The sequence below is a fragment of the Mixophyes fleayi genome, chromosome 2 (genome assembly GCF_038048845.1).
Source record: "Mixophyes fleayi isolate aMixFle1 chromosome 2, aMixFle1.hap1, whole genome shotgun sequence".
Classification (NCBI taxonomy): domain Eukaryota; kingdom Metazoa; phylum Chordata; class Amphibia; order Anura; family Limnodynastidae; genus Mixophyes; species Mixophyes fleayi.
In genome coordinates this window covers 311,665,262-311,683,014 of record NC_134403.1, presented here as the reverse complement: position 1 = coordinate 311,683,014, position 17,753 = coordinate 311,665,262, and the positions used below count along the sequence as shown (strand labels likewise).

Genomic DNA, 17,753 nt, shown 5'->3' with positions numbered 1-17,753 from the left:
ACTGTACAACATGTAGCCAATATGGTTTAATTACAGGAACTTACCTGGCCAGGAGACTACACATTTAGATAAACTACTAGTTAAAGGAAAACAAATCACATACACACTATATATCATTTCTTGTGACACATACAGGACAAACATTCTAGAACTAGAGTTTTGATTATAAGTAGCTTGAAGATGTAAAAATTAAAATATAAAAATCAAACTACCTAAAAATGACATTGCAATATAAGACTTGATATCCATAATCAAGCACAAACACATACCCATTGAATTATAGAGGAGGGAAAATTAAAGTAAAATCTTTAACAGAAGAAATAAGGCAAGAAGTGAACAAAAATTCAGATATCATAAAACTGAAAATAATCAAATGAATAATCAAGTAAATCCTGTATATGCTGCAAAACATCCTTTAAAGTAGGTGTGATGTAATTTTTTCTGTAATAATGACAAATTAGTTACTAGATGGTACTTTATTATGTACATTGAGGAACATATCCATAGTGAATTTAATTACAATGCAGCAGGGTATAGTATACACAGGTGATGGGCAACCGGGGATCTTCGAGCCTTCACTTGTGGCCCCTCAGCTCCTTCCTCGTTTCTTGTCAGATTAGTTTGTCATTATTATCCTTTATTTATAAAAAGGTGCCACAAGGGGTCCGCAGCACATTACAGAGAAAGTTAAAGCGTGTAACACTTGTTGAAAATGCCTGTGGATATGTTATTACAGATAGGTGTCTCTTTCTTTGATTACATGTATTGCTTCAACTTATTACTGAGCTTAAGGCTAATGTGGGGATCTTTGAACGACAGAGGGTCGCACCATGTGGCCCCCAAAGTGTTTCAGGTTGCCAATCACTGGTTTGTACTGTACAAATGTTGCATTTTCAGCAGAATATTCACTAAACTGAATAAAGTGATTTCAGGGAAATCAAATTTTCAAATTGTGAGTTACTGACATTAAAACATTACATTAAATAATTGGTTTGGGTTTTTTTGCTTTACAAATACAAAAAAAATATTTGAACTGGAAATTTACATCCATCATGTTAGGCTACATTTAGAAATTAAGCTACGCTGCTCATGTAGCAGACAAAGAGAGCAAGGAGGGGGATGGAAAATGATATCCCTTTCCTTTCCATTTGTATTATAGACGTTACCTGTGCTGAAGTCATTCATTAATTTAAACAATTTATTATTTGAGTCCAGGTAACTGCAACAGGAATAAGGAACAGGAATAATTCTGTTTGAGAACATCATTTTGTACTGAGTGAGATGAATCATGTTGGATGGGAGTCTGCAACTCAAGACACCCCTGATTTATTTATTCAGCATTAAAGTAGCCGTAATCCCACTCATAATAATACTAAGACATATGTTGAAAGTTGACCCAGAAAAAAGATATTTCTACAATGACAATTTAGAAGTGAATACGTAACTTTACAGACAATAACAAAACAAAAATATTGTTACATCCATTGGTGGAAGTGGGCTGGTTTACGGTGGTATGCCGTACTGCCTTCATTGTAAACCTGTCAAATTCCATTTATTTACATTATTCATAACGCCACTGGTTACGTCCCATTTAATACAGCTTAGTAGAATTATGGTACATCTATATTTGGAGCACTTGAAGGAATATAATCCTTTAGAATTGTTTCTTTTTAAAGTAAAAGGAAGGAAGTCATTGGCAGAGCACTGGTACATGCGATTTTCATATACACATCAGGTGCAGTCACAGTTACCACATGGAAGATGTAAGTAGCTGCAATTGTCTATATAAATAAGTAGTTCAATGGGAATTCCAGAGGAGGAACAGGTGTGGTAGGTTGTTTCTCAGCACTCATGTATAACCAGTGGTTGAAGTGGATACTTAGAAATGGTGGTGTGGAAGTTTAGAAGTATCAGAATGAAAAATGTAAGTGAATGGAATATGATTATTGTACAATGAAAGAAGTAGAACACTTGCTCTGCTGTGAAGTCCATATCTCACATTTTCCTCCTGCCTCTTTGGAGGTTCCTTAGTTGGGACAAGTGGGACAGATCCTTTCTTACATCTGAACTAGACCTTTGTTTTACATGGATCCTGGACAATTTGTGAGGGCGCGCAATCTGGAGGGGCTTAAACCAGACTTGTGGAAGCCAAAAACTATCCACAAGCTCATCAGACGTTATGTAGTCTGTCCCAGGGCTCCCTGCAGCAACTGCAAAACATATGTGGGAGAATGTTGGCTCTAAGAAGCTGACTAATAGACATAAAGACATTGCATGGATGGCTATTTGGGGAGGGAGGGGGTCTGCCTCTCAGGACATTCATACATTCCGAGATTAGTGTAGATATGTTCATTGCTCTTTTTATATAACTAAAAGGGAAACAGCTCAGGTACCGTCCCACTACACAGGCACTGTTGGATACCTTGGAACATGAACTAAAGAACGGTGTGCCCAGGACTTGCCTTTTATACCATTCAGTATTTAATGGATTATTTCCTGTGACCCACATTATTGGAGCAATCCAGGAGGCCTGGCACCTTATGAACTGTGAAAAGGGATCCACAGCCTGCTAAGAGATTATAACACAATTGACAGTCCTGAAGAGGAGGAAGATGGTTGATTCTCCTTCTTCCCCTTCTCACCTATGTGTTTGTTTTTTCAATAAAGCTTTGGGCCTTTAACTCCCCATCCAACCCATTCTCCCCATCACTGTTTGAAGTTTTTGTTGAAATGTCTTCCCTTTAATTTATGCACTGTTCCAATAAATGTGTCCGTCCTTCAATAAAGCTTTGGGCCTGTGATCTCCCCGCTACCCCTCTCACCTACCTTCTCTTCACAACCATTGATTGTTTGAAACCGTTGTGATTAGTAGTGTAAAATAGCTTGTACCTTGTGCATTGTACTAAAAAGCATGTCTACGCTGCAGTACACTTGAATGTAATGTATGTTTTTTGTACCTTTTTACAAAAAAAAACCAAACACGTAAGAGAAGTGGTGGCATGCAATACCAGCCCACTGCAACCATTGTGTATCACACCAACTCCAACATGGCAGCCATGTATGTCTACCTGCAATGTAAACATTGGCCAGTTGTTTTTTTTAAAAAAAAGGATAATGTTATTGTAAAGATTGTAAAGTACTCCCATTGCTGAAAGGTCTCTCTTGATACTCTCTCATTATGTTGACAGTTCAGATATCATTAGATAATTAGGATGTAGGGTTAAAATACTTTCCCTACTCTGAGAAGATGAACAACCTTGAATCTGCTTTATCATTACCTATTTTAATGACCAAAAGTTACTTACCTATGTAGTGTTGTTGTAATTATGTCATGTGTTGTGCTTTTAAGTAAACACACAGCACCCTCTATACACTACATGGCACAATGTCTGAATGATATACAAGAAGGAATTTTATGACCATATCAAAAACAGACTATAACTCCACACAATATAGGGCCCTGGTCAGAATCAAATCCATGAACCCAGTGCTGCGAGGCAGCAATGTCTAATGGTTTGTGGATTATTGGCCGGGAACAATAAGCCATTCAGGTGCAGAAGAGCATTATGTAATTCTGTCTCCACTACATTCTGTATTTCACAGGTAAACTGGGAGGAGACGGATGCACACACAGATATCATTGGTTTATAAAGAGAAAAGCTAGTACAGGTCACACAGCAAAGCAGGTGATAGAGTGAGGAAAATTAAGAGCATGTTCTACATTTCCCCATCCCTCTCAAGATATCCACTTTGTAAAGACCAATACAATGGAATTTCTCCCTCAAGATTAACAACATAGTAACATAGTTGATGATATGAAAAAAAAAGAAAAAGACACCAGTCCATCAAGTTCAACCTATTTTGGATCTCCTGGGATCCCTCATTTATATTTGAAATTGATCCAGAATAAGCAACCGCCAATCTGTTTCAATCAGGAAAACCCCCCAGACCCAATATTGCAGTCCTATTTTTTCCCTATATCCACTACTATCCTTCATTTTAATTAACGGTCGTATCCCTGGACACACTTTTCCGCTAAAAATTTGTCTAACCCTTTCTTAAACATATCTATTGAATCTACCATCACAACCTTCCCTGGCAATGAATTCCATATTTTGACTGCCCTTACTATAAAGAACCCCTTCCTTTGCTGGTTGTGAAATTTCCTCTCCTCTAACCTTAGGGGGTGACCACGTGTCCTGTGTATAGTCCTTGGGGTAAAAAATTCCCATGAAAGTTCTCTGTATTGACCCCTAATGTATTTGTACATAGTAATCATATCTCCCCTTAGACGCCTCTTTTCTAAAGTAAACATGCCTAAACTGGCTAACCTTTCCTCATAACTTAATGACTCCATACCCTTTATCAATTTTTTCGCCCTTCTCTGAATCCTTTCTAGTTCCAAACTATCTTTTTTATAGAGTGGTGCCCAGAACTGTACTCAATATTCAAGATGAGGTCTTACCAACGATTTATACAGTGGCAAAATTACACCTTCTTCCCCTGCATCTATGCCCCTTTTTATGCATGCCAATACTTTATTTGCCCTTGCAGCTACTGCGTGACATTGAGGATTATGTCTACTGTCTACGAGCACTCCCAAATCCTTTTCCCATATAGATTCCCCTAAATTAATCCCATTTAATTTATAAATTGCCTGCTTGTTTTTGATCCCTAAATGCATAACCATACATTTATCTATGTTAAACGTCATATTCCATTTGGCTGTCCAATCCTCCAGTTTATTTAAGTCCCTCTGTAGAGAAGCTATATCTTGCTCTGATTTTATTACCTTACAGATTTTAGTGTCATCTGCAAAAATGGAAACGTTACTCTCTAAACCATCACCAAGGTCATTAATAAATATATTAAAAAGGAGTGGGCCCAGCACAGAACCTTGAGGTACTCCATTTAAAACTTTTGACCAATTAGAAAATGTTCCATATATCACAACTCTCTGTTCCCTATTCTCCAACCAGTTTTCGATCCAAGTACAAATGTTGTTTCCTAGACCCAGTTCTCTTATTTTGTAAGCCAACCTCTTGTGTGGCACTGTATCAAAGGCATTTGCAAAATCTAAGTAGACCACATCTACTGTGTTGCCCTGGTCTAAGTTTCCACTAATGATCTCTATGTAACCTGCTGTCACTGTGTGTAGTGTGGGGTGCAAAGGGTACACAGTGCACCTCCTTCTCAAGCCCTGGCTAGCTGATGGGTATGGGTGTAAATGTCCATGGGGTCCTATTTTACTACAAAGTTTCTTTGTAAGTAGCGGAACACAGGTGATGTCACTTTCTGGTGCAGTGCAATAAAAGGCAGAAGAATTTGGCAGCCAGACCATCTCTATCACAATCTGAACACTTTATTTACACTCCTCTTCCTCCAGTACGATAAACATAATGGTTGCAACAATACAGAGATATATATAAAGCGCTTTACTCCTAGTTCCACAGCTACTCCCAGTTCAGCCTTCGTCTATTTCCAGTATACATATGCAACTCTGATCCTTCTCTGTGTAGCGCTCGGCTTTGTAAGCAGGGGTAAAATCCCTTGGGCTATAACACTCTTCTCCAGTGTTCTCTGCCCCTCTCTGGGTTTCCCACAACTCCACAATTACCCCTCTTTGCTACAAACCATTAGTGTATTTATGTAGTTGTTTAACCTGGAACTGGAAGCCCAACTACTTTAACTGCTGCCATTTTCCACATTTTCTGGATAAATTACAGTGAGGGATTTTCTATATCCATGGCTGCAACAAACAGCAATAGGAAATCTTCATAACAGAGTCATCTTCATAAAACAGATTCCCCAAATATCTATGTCCAAATAAATTAGAATCTCAGCTTTGCGAGGACAGTGCAAAACAGTAACACTTTAATGACATGGCTTGGCGTTGATGTACAAAAGTCACATAAAGCTAAATACCACTCACAACAATATAAATGACTAAGTTCCAGAAACATTTGGATGTATACATTTCAAAATGCTACAGAATAATTTGTTATGCTACAGAAACTAATAGCCATGTACAATGTCCACCTCTAAACAAAATTGCTAATCTAATTTTTAGAAAGATTGTATTTAGTTGTAATCTGAACATTTTATAAATATGTTTAGAGAAAAAAAAACTATTTGTAAACAGCAGCAGACTTTCAGTGGGTGACTAAACCAGTGATGACAGACACAGGGAAGAGTTAGTTGCTGCAGATGGTACTTGCATTATGTAACTTTAAAACATGAAAAGAATTTGAGTTGGCACATGTTCTCGTTTCAACAGGTGTGATGGGCTTAGAAATCTCTTGGCCTGTACAAGGCTCCTCTCTTCCTGATCATTAAAGACATAGATAAACAATATATTTATGCACAGTTAATATTTTGTGAACATAGAGATATTTATAAAACCAGCGGATATATCTTCCACTTCTGTAACTGGAAAGGGAAAAGACTTTTTTTTTTTTTCTTCTATTTTCCAGAAGACACAAAAATATGTGAGAACGCAGAGGGAGGCGTGGGAGTAAATCATTCTTCAGACCAAAGAAAATAACAGTGTTGGAGGACTCTGCATTTAATTCTATGTGCAGAAAAAATCCTCATGTTTATGCCCTTCTATTTCTGGAACATGCAATTTAAATACATTTACCCATTTTAGATGGATGCTCTGTAGAAGTTGGCTGCTTAGTAGATGTCACTAATGTTTCCGACTGACTGATATAGTTTTCCTACAGTTACCCATTGCTACTCTCCTCCTTTTCTAATGACGATTAGGTACAAGCCACAAACTTTTATATAGATATCTGCTTGACCCATTTACAGTGACATGTTTGTCTACTCCTGAATTAACCAATGATTTTCTGGCTATGAGAGTGGGTGGTAATATGATGAGAATAGCTCCACATCTGATATATCCATCTCTCTCTCATATATATATATATATATATATATATATATATATATATATATATATATATATATATATATATATATATATATATATATCCATCCTTATCTATCTATCTATGTAATACAGGGGTTTATAACTTTCAGCAATTTTTCTTACAGTCTTTTGTTTTTCAGTTAAGAGGAAAAAAAAAAGTGTAGTTTAGTAGTGTTACTAGGATGTCATATTTATTCATCAAACATACACTACACCGATATTTGCTGTTGCGGTTTCACTTTATTCAAAGTTTCCAGTTTCTAAATTATTAATAAAGGAATTTAATTTATTATCTGGCAACCAGTTACGCAGGAGATTCTGAAAACCAGAATGGAAAAAAAAAAAATCACTGCTGGTGCTCTGTGATTTTATATCATACATACGTCCAAATTACAGAAAAACTCCTTAACCGGAAAAGGATCCTATAGCTGTAATTTGTTGTACATGTTCATATTACGTACAAGTCTGTAAAAATTGGTTGTTGCAGGTTAAAAAAAAAAAAAAAAATACATAAAAAGAAATCAGACCAGGGCTAGCAACCCTTATGCAGAGACCAGAGAGCACTTGCTGTAAAAAGACAGCTCCAACTCTTTGCAAGTGCTGAGAATCATCTGTAAAAGTCTAGAGCCGCCTGGAGAGTAATGCCTTCCTGCCTGTCATGTACACATCCTCATCACCATATAATGCTGTGTAATTTTTGTGTGAAAACTTAGTCACTGTCCCATTCAGTGTTATTGGGGGATGATATTTCCTAGTAAAAAACATCTAATTTTCTGTCTTTTTCCTGCACAGTGACCCATTGACAAAATGTGTGCTTCTTATGAGGTACTTGATTAGCAAAACAGAGACAGCTTTTTAGAAGATGCCAAGTTGCATTACTAACTGCTAGTTTCACACAGAAGTCACCTACATAATTTGGTGTCTGCTCTTTGAGTATTGGAAAGTAACCTGACAGAGAAAGTGTATGAGATTTCAGGGCCCTGCAGCAAAATTCTCCTTGTAATCAGAAACTGGAGATTCTGCTGAATACAGAGACAAGAAGAAAGGAAACTATAAAATCAGTGTTTTCTAAGTAGATTAATTACATTTGAATATGAAATACTGTTTTGTTTTATTATAAATAAGTTCAGCTAAACTGTAATCATAAAGGCGATTGGATTGCCAGTACAAATGTGTCTGACAATATGATGGAATGTTTTCAAACAGTATACAATAAGATAATATTTATGTATTACACATTTTTTTAGTAAACCTAAAATATTGCTATAATTAACCATCGTTTCATTCACTTTCACAAGCAATTTTCCTGCATAATGCTATCTCTTGGCTCAGACTGATTTGCAGTTACAAAGACTGAAGACAGAAAAGACCAACCACTTACTCCATAGATCAATAGTTAAGCGGAATGCAGGTCAAATGTATGACCTGCTATATCTTAGGAGGACTGAGAAATCTGGGAGAAAAGCCAGAATTGGGCATTCAGAATTGGCTGGCAACATCTATATTCAAAAGGTTGTAATTGGGAAAAAAAATAAGTAGTCCCCAACTTAAAAAAAAAAACAACATTTGGAGACTGTACACTTAGGAACACAATGCGCATATTACATATATGTACAGATTGCATGTTTTTGTTCTTTACTAGTGCCCTCAGAACCATGTTACTTCCAATGCCATTTTTCATCTCATAAACAAATAGCATACCTCAATCTTTATGCACAGATTACATAGCAGTTTCCCTTTCAAAATTACATATGCAAAAATTGGAACTGCAGTGCAGTTTCCAGGGGCTTGTGACATGCATCTATATAAAATAAAGGGGGACAACCATATAGTATAATGGTAATTTTATAAACTTTATAAAAAGCAGTTAAAGATACAGAAAAGTATAATAAGAATCTATCTATGGACATCAGAGCCAGCAATGAGGACTTTCACAGCTGTACAGTCGAACTTTGAAAAGGATACCTGGTGAAGACCTATAACATCAACTCTGAGACTTTCATTTACTCATTTAAGTATATATTACATACAGTAACTCCTAACTGCATAAATCCCAACTGTCTCAATTTTGGTGGGACATCACGATTTGCTGGCAGCAAAAGGTGTGGGCAGGGTTTGGGCAGAGCAGGGACAGGCTTATTTTTGTCCCAATTTTGTTATTCCGTTATGTTGTGAAGTATGTAAGTGTCCAGATTTAGGTGAGAGAAACCGTATTAATGGGGTATCCCACCAGTCAGGACTTTTGTCCCAAGTGCCTGAATGTTTGGAGACATGTCCTGCCCACCAATACTCTGCACAGCAGTCATGAACAGGTGCCTGCAGCAATGCAGGAATATATTTAGATAGGAAGGTTAGGACGAGAGCTTCATAAGTGCTAGGCACAGTTACATACGGCATAAAGCAGTATATAGTCATGTTGTAGCATATAAAGTGGCCATCACATTTGGCAATTACATATGTGAGTTCAGTGGTTCAACGAGCACAGGCAATGGACTGATGGCCAGTGGACAAAGGTGACATGGTCAGATGAATCATTCTTCATTCAGCTTGACAAATGCATGAGTGCATATGTGGAGTCAACCTAACTTCTCTATGCTGATTCCTATGACCAAAAGATTAGACCCAACTCTAATCCGTTCCCGCTGTTCTGAGATTTGGACCCAGCACCACCACTCTGTTTCAACCCAGCAGCTCTGGCCAGTGTGATAGGCCTGGGGGGATCCATCCACAGCAACCCTGATTTATAGGAAGAGGTCAGGGGTACCAGCCCAGGTATACACCAGTAACGGGGTACAAACGCAGCATCAGTTACCGAGAAGAAACCCGATTCTTAATGCCGGTAAGGAGTCCAGTGGTAGCAGCATTTTAAGCCCCTCATACTGCGGCAGGAAGGCGCAATTGGGGTAACGAAAGGGAAAGGTGGCAAAGTAAACCTAGCCAGTTCCCAGCAGCAACAGACAGGGTGGCATAGGCGGTCCATCCTGTCACAAATACAAATAGAGCTGTTAGTTTATTTTGGAAAGTTTCTACCAGCTTTTTCTATACAAGCCACGTCAATGTTGGTTTTGCTGCATGTTTTCGGCCAATTCCCTGCTGGAATATATTGTGTTCTAGACCTTGTAGCAGGATTTTCTCTATAAACTGATGCATACATTTCTCCATTTTTGTGCCAAACAAACCATAGAAACCTCCACTTTTTGGCACACCCAAACTCTCTTTCCGTAGAGGAAGAGACTACTTTGCTGGGACTCTATTAACAGAGGGGAAATATGTATTTATATATCAATTGATATGCTAATGAAATGATAGGAAAATATCAAACATGTAGGGATGTATACCTGGAGAAAAATAACTGTAGAGAATTGTCCTCACAATCCTGAATATAGACTTAAACAAAGAAAAATTTCCCCCTACTCTATCAATTAGGACACAGTGAATACAAATATAATAGAATCAAAATCAATTGCACTTCATGTCTTGTACACTCTCTATACTATCAATGTTTTCATTTAGCTGGTTTTAATGAATTTGTTACAGTAACAAATAGATTTTAAACCAAATGAAGGTTATGGTTTAATAATGGAATATCCCAAGCAGTGCATTGCACAGCTAACTTCTTTTCTACTTTTGAGCTGAAATACAATGTTTCTGTAGAACCTCTGAAATATTCAATTTCTGGCATTACAGGGCCTATTTAACATTGATCGTAGTGATGACAGATGACTTAATGCAGCAATTTACCATTGAAGTCCTGTCAGGACAACGCATCCGATAAGATGCGGACCCGGCGTTGAACGTGTTCTAATGACAACTCTGGGTTCTGACCTGGACTCTTTACTGCTCACACATAACCTAAGGTAATACATGCGCAGATGCCAGTTTTGTAATCAATGTATGGGAGAGCACAAAAGCTGCCGGAAAGGAATTTGAAGATCCCTGTCTGAGATGCTCTACCCATAGGACTGAATGGCTAACGTCATCTTCGGATGGCTATACCATCCGGGTCAAGCCCGAAAAGCTTATCTTGACAAAATTAAGCAGACTGCAGTGCCCATTGAAAATTATGGGGACTGCGTTATTATATGGTAATTTGCTTAATGCAGGATGTATCTCCTGCATTAGGCATTCATTAAATTGCCACTACACATTTTCTTTAAACAGTTTTGTAAGAGGAGAATCCCAGTGTGTCTAGGTGTGCAGTATAGTTTTCCGTGCTGCCACACTGATGGCTAATAACATTTTTCTAGTACCCATAGTAATTTTCTGATTTTTGAGAATAATACCGAATATAGCCCATTCTGGTGTGAAGGGGATACAATAAACCAAATCTTTCAACGCTATAGTTCGAACTTGTAGCCAGAAACTCCTGACCAAAGGACATTGCCATAAACAATGAAATAAATCTGCACCATCTATACCACATCTATCACATCGGGAATGGGTGATAAGTCCCATATGTTGTCTCCTTTGAGGAGAGAGGTATGAACCATGGAAAATACTTAAAAACATTTCTACATAAATGCTGGATGGGAGAAGTTTACAAGATAGTTCCAAAGCCGGCAATAATTCTTTGAGTGGAAGAGAGGGGAAAATAGATAACCACCTACCCAATCCCACAGCGGATGAGGAAAGATCTATATTAGTGCGTAAATAGCTTTAATTTTAGCATTTGGGTAACTCAAAAGTCTATCCACTGGATTATTCCAGTCTAATTCAGAAAATGTCCCAAGCACAAAATTTATATAATGCTGAGCCTGAAAGAATGCCATTGGAAAAGCTTCAACATTAGGAAATTTGGATACTGCTTCAGTAAATGTTAAAGGACGTCTGCCTGTCTTGTGTATCAGGCAATCAATTATTCCTATTCCGCCCACCTTCCATATGGAGAAGGGATAGGCCGCCGCACCATCCTGAAAATCACAATTTCAAGGGAATTTATACTTATTCAGACCAGCCTTGTGGTGAATAATGTGCCAAATCTTCCTTGTAGTCCATAACTTAAAATTGTCACACATTTCGTGGGTGATCTCCTGGTCATGCAAATGTATGAAACTGACCAAATCCAAGCCATCTAGAAATTCACTCTCCAGAAAAAACGTGGGGGTATTTATATCACTATTCTGAAGCCAATCCCTGAGATATCGAAGTAGTGAAGATTGAGTAGAAGTTTTAATATCCGGGAAATTAATCCCTTCATTTGATTTATTTTGTTGCAATTTAATCAAGCCAATGCGTGATTTCTTGCCTGCCCAAATAAAGTTCCTGAAAAAACTATTAATTTGTGTAATATCTGTTTGAGAAAGTAGTAGAGCAATTTCGGAAACACAACTATCTTAATGAGGTGTGCTCTTCCTGTAAATGACAGGAAGAGCACATCTTATACAAGTGGAAATATTAACAGGTGACAAATTAGAAATATATTTTTTGGTAATTGAATTCCTAAGTATGTAAATTGATTAGGCATCCAACGGAAATTGAAGTCATGGCCCCACTCCGGACTCCGCTTGATACATTTTCAAAGTACAGTGCAAGGGCTGCAGCGTCTATGGGGCCAAGAGGTTAGAGAGACCCGACGACAATGATGGCCCATCTATTGCTGAGGTCCTTACTCTGCTATTCTGAGGTTGTGTGTGGTTCAGTGCAGGTGAAGTGAATCCCCATTTGGGTTTTCATTTGCCAAATTAATGTTGGTTATGCCCCATGAACTGTGTATTTGTTAAGGGGCATATTCAATTGGCCGCGTTACTGTCAAAAGTAACGCGGATTGCGCACTATTACCGTTATTACGGTAATAGTGCGCGTACTTACCATTATTACAGTACCTTTAACCCCGGCTTTCTGCTCGCAGCTCAGGGAGCTGCGAGCTGAAATCCGGATTAGAATTACCGTAATAACAGTAATTCTTTTAATGCCGCGTTACTTTTGCAAGTAACGTGGCTAATTGAATATGCCCCTAAGTGTGTAGATTTGTCAAGACAAAGAACTCTAACATTTACAATTCATATATTCCAAAATTTGTGCCACATTTGTCAAACACCCTTTGATGTCTAAGACACACATTCACCATGACAGAGCGTGATTTGATAAATTACAGTATTTCATAGATGCCCCTCTGCCGCCACTTCCTGACAAACTCACCTCTGCAGAGTGTGACTAGATTAATTCATATTTTATATCTAACTGCAACTGTTGGCTTTTTTTTTATATATAACATTCTACGACTGTTCTATAGTAGTGCTATTGTTTAGCTCCACAAAACTTACAGCTAGAGAGGGACATTGGCGCATCAATATACAATTTTTTACAATGTTTAAAGTTCACAGCTGTCTTTTGTAAACCTGAGGGATACAGTAATAATGTAAATCTGGTGAAATATGAGTGCGCAATTAAATCTGTATCTGTGCTTACTCTTGATTAAGTTAAAGAAAAAAAAAGCCTTATCTGGGCAAAGCATTCATATAGTGTTTGTTCCAGTGGTTCCATTCAGAAATAATCTGGTTCCTGGTCAACCTAATTGTTGGAACCTAATTGCTGAACATTGGCCAATAATAGTCTGGAAGCTTCACAAATCTGCACTTTATAGGAGGATGGCAAATCAATCCTAAATATGTGCTTTATGTCTTGCCTAGAATTTGCATTTAAAGATATAGAAATATAATCGCACCAGCAATAATCTAATTCATGTAATAACCCAAGAAACTGCTACTATATATTTTCTGTTTTAGGGATTTAGGGGCCCATTTCAGTGGCGCACGCAGGGGGGGTCTCTGGTTCTCCAGAAACCCCTCCCCTCCGCGAACCAACGGTACTCCACAGCAGCCGCGGCGCTGTCAAAGAAGCGTCCGCGGCAGTGCTGTATTGTAGTATAATACAGCACTGCCGCGGATGCTGCTTGACAGCGCCGCGGCTGCTGTAGAATTCAGACTCACCAAAATGGAGCTGCTGCGCATGCGCAGCAGCTCCCTCTCGCAATATTTTTTTTTTTCCGGGGGGGGCGGAAACCCCCCTTCTAAATCCTGCGTTCGCCCCTGAATTTATCAACCTTAAACCATGCAGAAAGGTGTTTCTACATGGTTTAGGCACTTTGCTTTTACCTTCTTATCCAGTGACACTTCCACCCACTCCATTCTATAAAGAACGGAGTGGGTGGAAGTGTCACTGGATAAGGAGGTAAAAGCAGAAAACTTTTTTTTCAACTTGGGAAAGTTATATTGATACACTACCATTAATTACGAGGAAACAGATTCATGAATGCCTGGAGTGGCTTAAATGGAAAATAATGAATTTCTTAAGTGACCCAGTCAGACTTACCACCTTAATCTGTGACAAGACCTGAAACTTCTTTCCCATTTCCCCTCCCCAACTAATTTTAGCTTGTATAATTTTGCTAGGGGGATCGATTTTTTTTCAGTCTTGATATTGAACATTAACAGAAACTTAATAAAAAAAGGACTACGGGTTGTAAAAGCTGTCAAACGTGGTACAATAAAGTATTGACTAAGGAGCTCAATACTTCTTAAGCCATAAATACACTTTTAAAAATTTAAATATTTAATATTATCTTAATTTTTTTTGTGAGGGGGGGGGGGGGGGAGGGGGTTATAACTGTAAATGTGTGACTCACAAGTAAAAACTCCCATTCTAAATAAATAAATTAAAATTGGGGCTGAATACTTTTTCAATATACACACACTTCATTAAAATAATGCAATGTCAAGTAAAATATAAACAATACAACTAGAATAAACCCCTGTTTTATTAGACCTAATATATATATATATATATATATATATATATATATATATATATATATATATATATATATATATATATATAAAATTTCCTATGGCACACATTTGAAATGGTCATTTATGTAAAATGTATTGACAAGTTGTGCTTTTTGGAATGAAGTCTTGGGATGTGTGAGGATTCTTACACAACATGGTGACAGAAGGTGTCGAGCAATATTATGTGGAATAGTATGAAGCACCAGGGGCATTGGGCTGCGGATGGCTCTACAACTTACTAGATTTACTGATATAAATTAAGTCTGTCAGATGTCTGAGTTTTGTGTTAAATTTTTACTTCAGTGTCCTGAAGCTGTAGACTGAGGGGGATGTGAGAATTACAGTGTATCAGCAATCTTGTGGTTACTGAGGCAGCTAGGACTGTGATCTAAATAGGAAACGCACACTGCATTCATTACATTATCCCATTCATTAGGAAACTAGGGACAGAGGGTTGTGCATGAAACATTTACATGTTTGAGTGGATCCATCATCAACCTTTAAAAATGTGTCATGTGACACAGCAGCATATAGGTCCATCAGCAACAGATCCAAATGACAAACTTTGGTTTTCATTTCCTTTTGTGTCTTTTTCTAAGAAAGAAATATTCTGTTACATGAAATGCATATTAATAGATTACAACAGGGTTTCCCAAACCCAGTCCTCAGGGCTCCCCAACAGTGCAGGTTTTCCGGATCACATGTGACATAATCAGGACCACCTGTGGATCTGTTACAATGTGTCAGTCAGTAATGAATACACCTGTGCTCCAGCAAGGAGATATGGAAAACCTGCACTGTTGGGTAACCCTGAGGACTGGGTTTGGGAAACCCTGGATTATAAGATAATGAAAATGGAAATGAGCGAACCTGTCCTTATTTGATTCCTAAGACTGTTGATCAATTAACCCCCATTTTTTTCATGCTGAAATCTTAATTTGTAATTCATTTTTGTTACAGACAATAATTATGTCACCCCCCATCTTTTTAATATGTTTTATCCTTACAAGTTTTTACTGAGATGCATTTTATTCCACAATTGTTTGGGCCAGGTTATCCAGTGTTAATTGTATAAAATACAAATCATCACAAGAAAAAAAACAAAAACTTCCAAATTAAATATTATGTACCAACATCTGTAAAATGTATTAATTAGCATTTTCCTGGAATGTCTGTTTGGCAGGAGGATGGGGCTCATTCACGGATGAGAAAGTTTTTCATCAAAAATCATTGAAACATATTAGACTGATCTTTGCTGCTGCAGGATAAAGCTACAAACAAGCTTTTATTTCACAAGTGTAAATCTGCTGTTTTCATTTCGTTCCAAGTTTTTCCACTATATATTTATTTTTAAAAACAACTTTATTAAATATCAATGACAATGGCACAAATGTGTTTTATACCTACAGAAATAGAGAGTCTATAAAATGATTTTAAAAAAATGTGAGAGACCCAGAACACAGAAGGCAGGGTTTAAATTACTTCTGTATGTTACATAAATCATATCTCTGGCAAGCCGGCAGGTATTGATCGGTAGGAGCTCGAGTTCTATTTTAATTAGTTACATTTTAACTAAACTTTGGAAGATATATTTTGCTCTCTCTACAGTATATACTTAAGATCTGTGTAAAGAAGTTTATTGCTAGATTTTCACTAGTGTCTTATTTCCCCCTCAGCAATTACATATCTTCTGTTATGGGATACAGAGGTTTGTAGGACCACTTAGCCTAAAAAGGACAAGTAACACCAACACTTTCATGTCACATTGCATTCATTTTCTCACCTAGTTTTCTGCTGACTGCATAGTTTACATGACTATGATCAAGCCCAACCTATCTCTTACATAACTTGAGATGATAGCTTACAGTGGTTTTGTTTTGGTCTAGTACGATTGAAAGTAGTTTGACAAACTTATAAATACCTTTAGAACTAAACAGTTAGGACAATAAGGTTTCACTGGTTCTGTCTGCTGTAATTAGGACTTCTAGAGTCTTAGATAAAAACATGCTACATGTTTACCCTTCCTCCCCTTGTAGATACAATACCAAACTATAGCTAAAATGGACATGGGAAGCCCAGATAAATAAAGTTTCAAAAGAAGAATAAATAAAAGATGAGAAGCTAACAGGTGGTGAGATGTTCTTTGCTGCAGTGTAATGTAGCAAGGCTGTCTTGTGCTGGGGAGCCAGAACATCATGTGCCATGGAGTTGTGCATTGAAGGTCAGCCTCTGTAGGGAGTCAGAGCTGGGAGGAGAGACAGGAAGGAAAGAGAAAACAGGCATCCAGAGGGGCTGGAAGTCAGAGAAGCGTGTGGCAGCAGCAGGGGAAGGAGAGAGGTCTGAGAGGAAAGTATTCTGGAAAGACAGAATGTGCAAACAAACAGGGACATCAGATCGATCAAAAGAAATGGTGGCTGTAGCTTTGCTCTCAAAAAGTCTTAGAGCCAGATCCCTGCAAAAAATCAGCTATCAAGCAGCCCGAGGAAGATTACACAGCAAAGTGAGCCTATGTGCAGAGCAGGAGACTTCCGTCAATAGGGAATACCTGTTAGCAGGGACGTATAGCTAGCAAGAATAGGTTACAAGTAGTCCATGACCCAAAAGTGGCTGAGGCTTTCATCTCCATCCAGAGGGAGAGAGATAAGTAATACAACAAACACTGTGACACCACTAGTGCTGCATTTAGAAAAGAACACTGTGAGCCTGATTCATTAAGGAAAGTAAAGCAAAAAAAAAAGGAGTAACTTTGCACCTTGGCAAAACCATGTTGCATTGGAGGGAGAGGTAAATTTAAAATGTGGGGACAGTTATAGTTGGGATAGGGCATGTCCTAGAACAACTATCAAGTATTTGTGTGCTACATGAAAAAGCAGCCAGTATTTTCCTTACATACAAAATAATAAACTAATCCCCCCCCCCCCTTCCACTATAACATGGTTTTGTCCAGGGAAAAAAATTACAATTTTTTTTTGCCTAACTTTCCTTAATGAATCAGGCCTATACTTCTTATTTCACAAGTTAGATCTCCTAAC

The 17,753-nt window shown here is 37.9% G+C and overlaps 1 protein-coding gene across 5 annotated transcripts in view; it reads right to left on the bottom strand.

The window, feature by feature from the left end:
* The window catches only part of CNKSR2 (connector enhancer of kinase suppressor of Ras 2), a 273,911-nt gene that overhangs the window by 92,083 nt on the left and 164,075 nt on the right, over nucleotides 1-17,753 (bottom strand). The gene's annotated exons all lie outside the window — the stretch shown is intronic.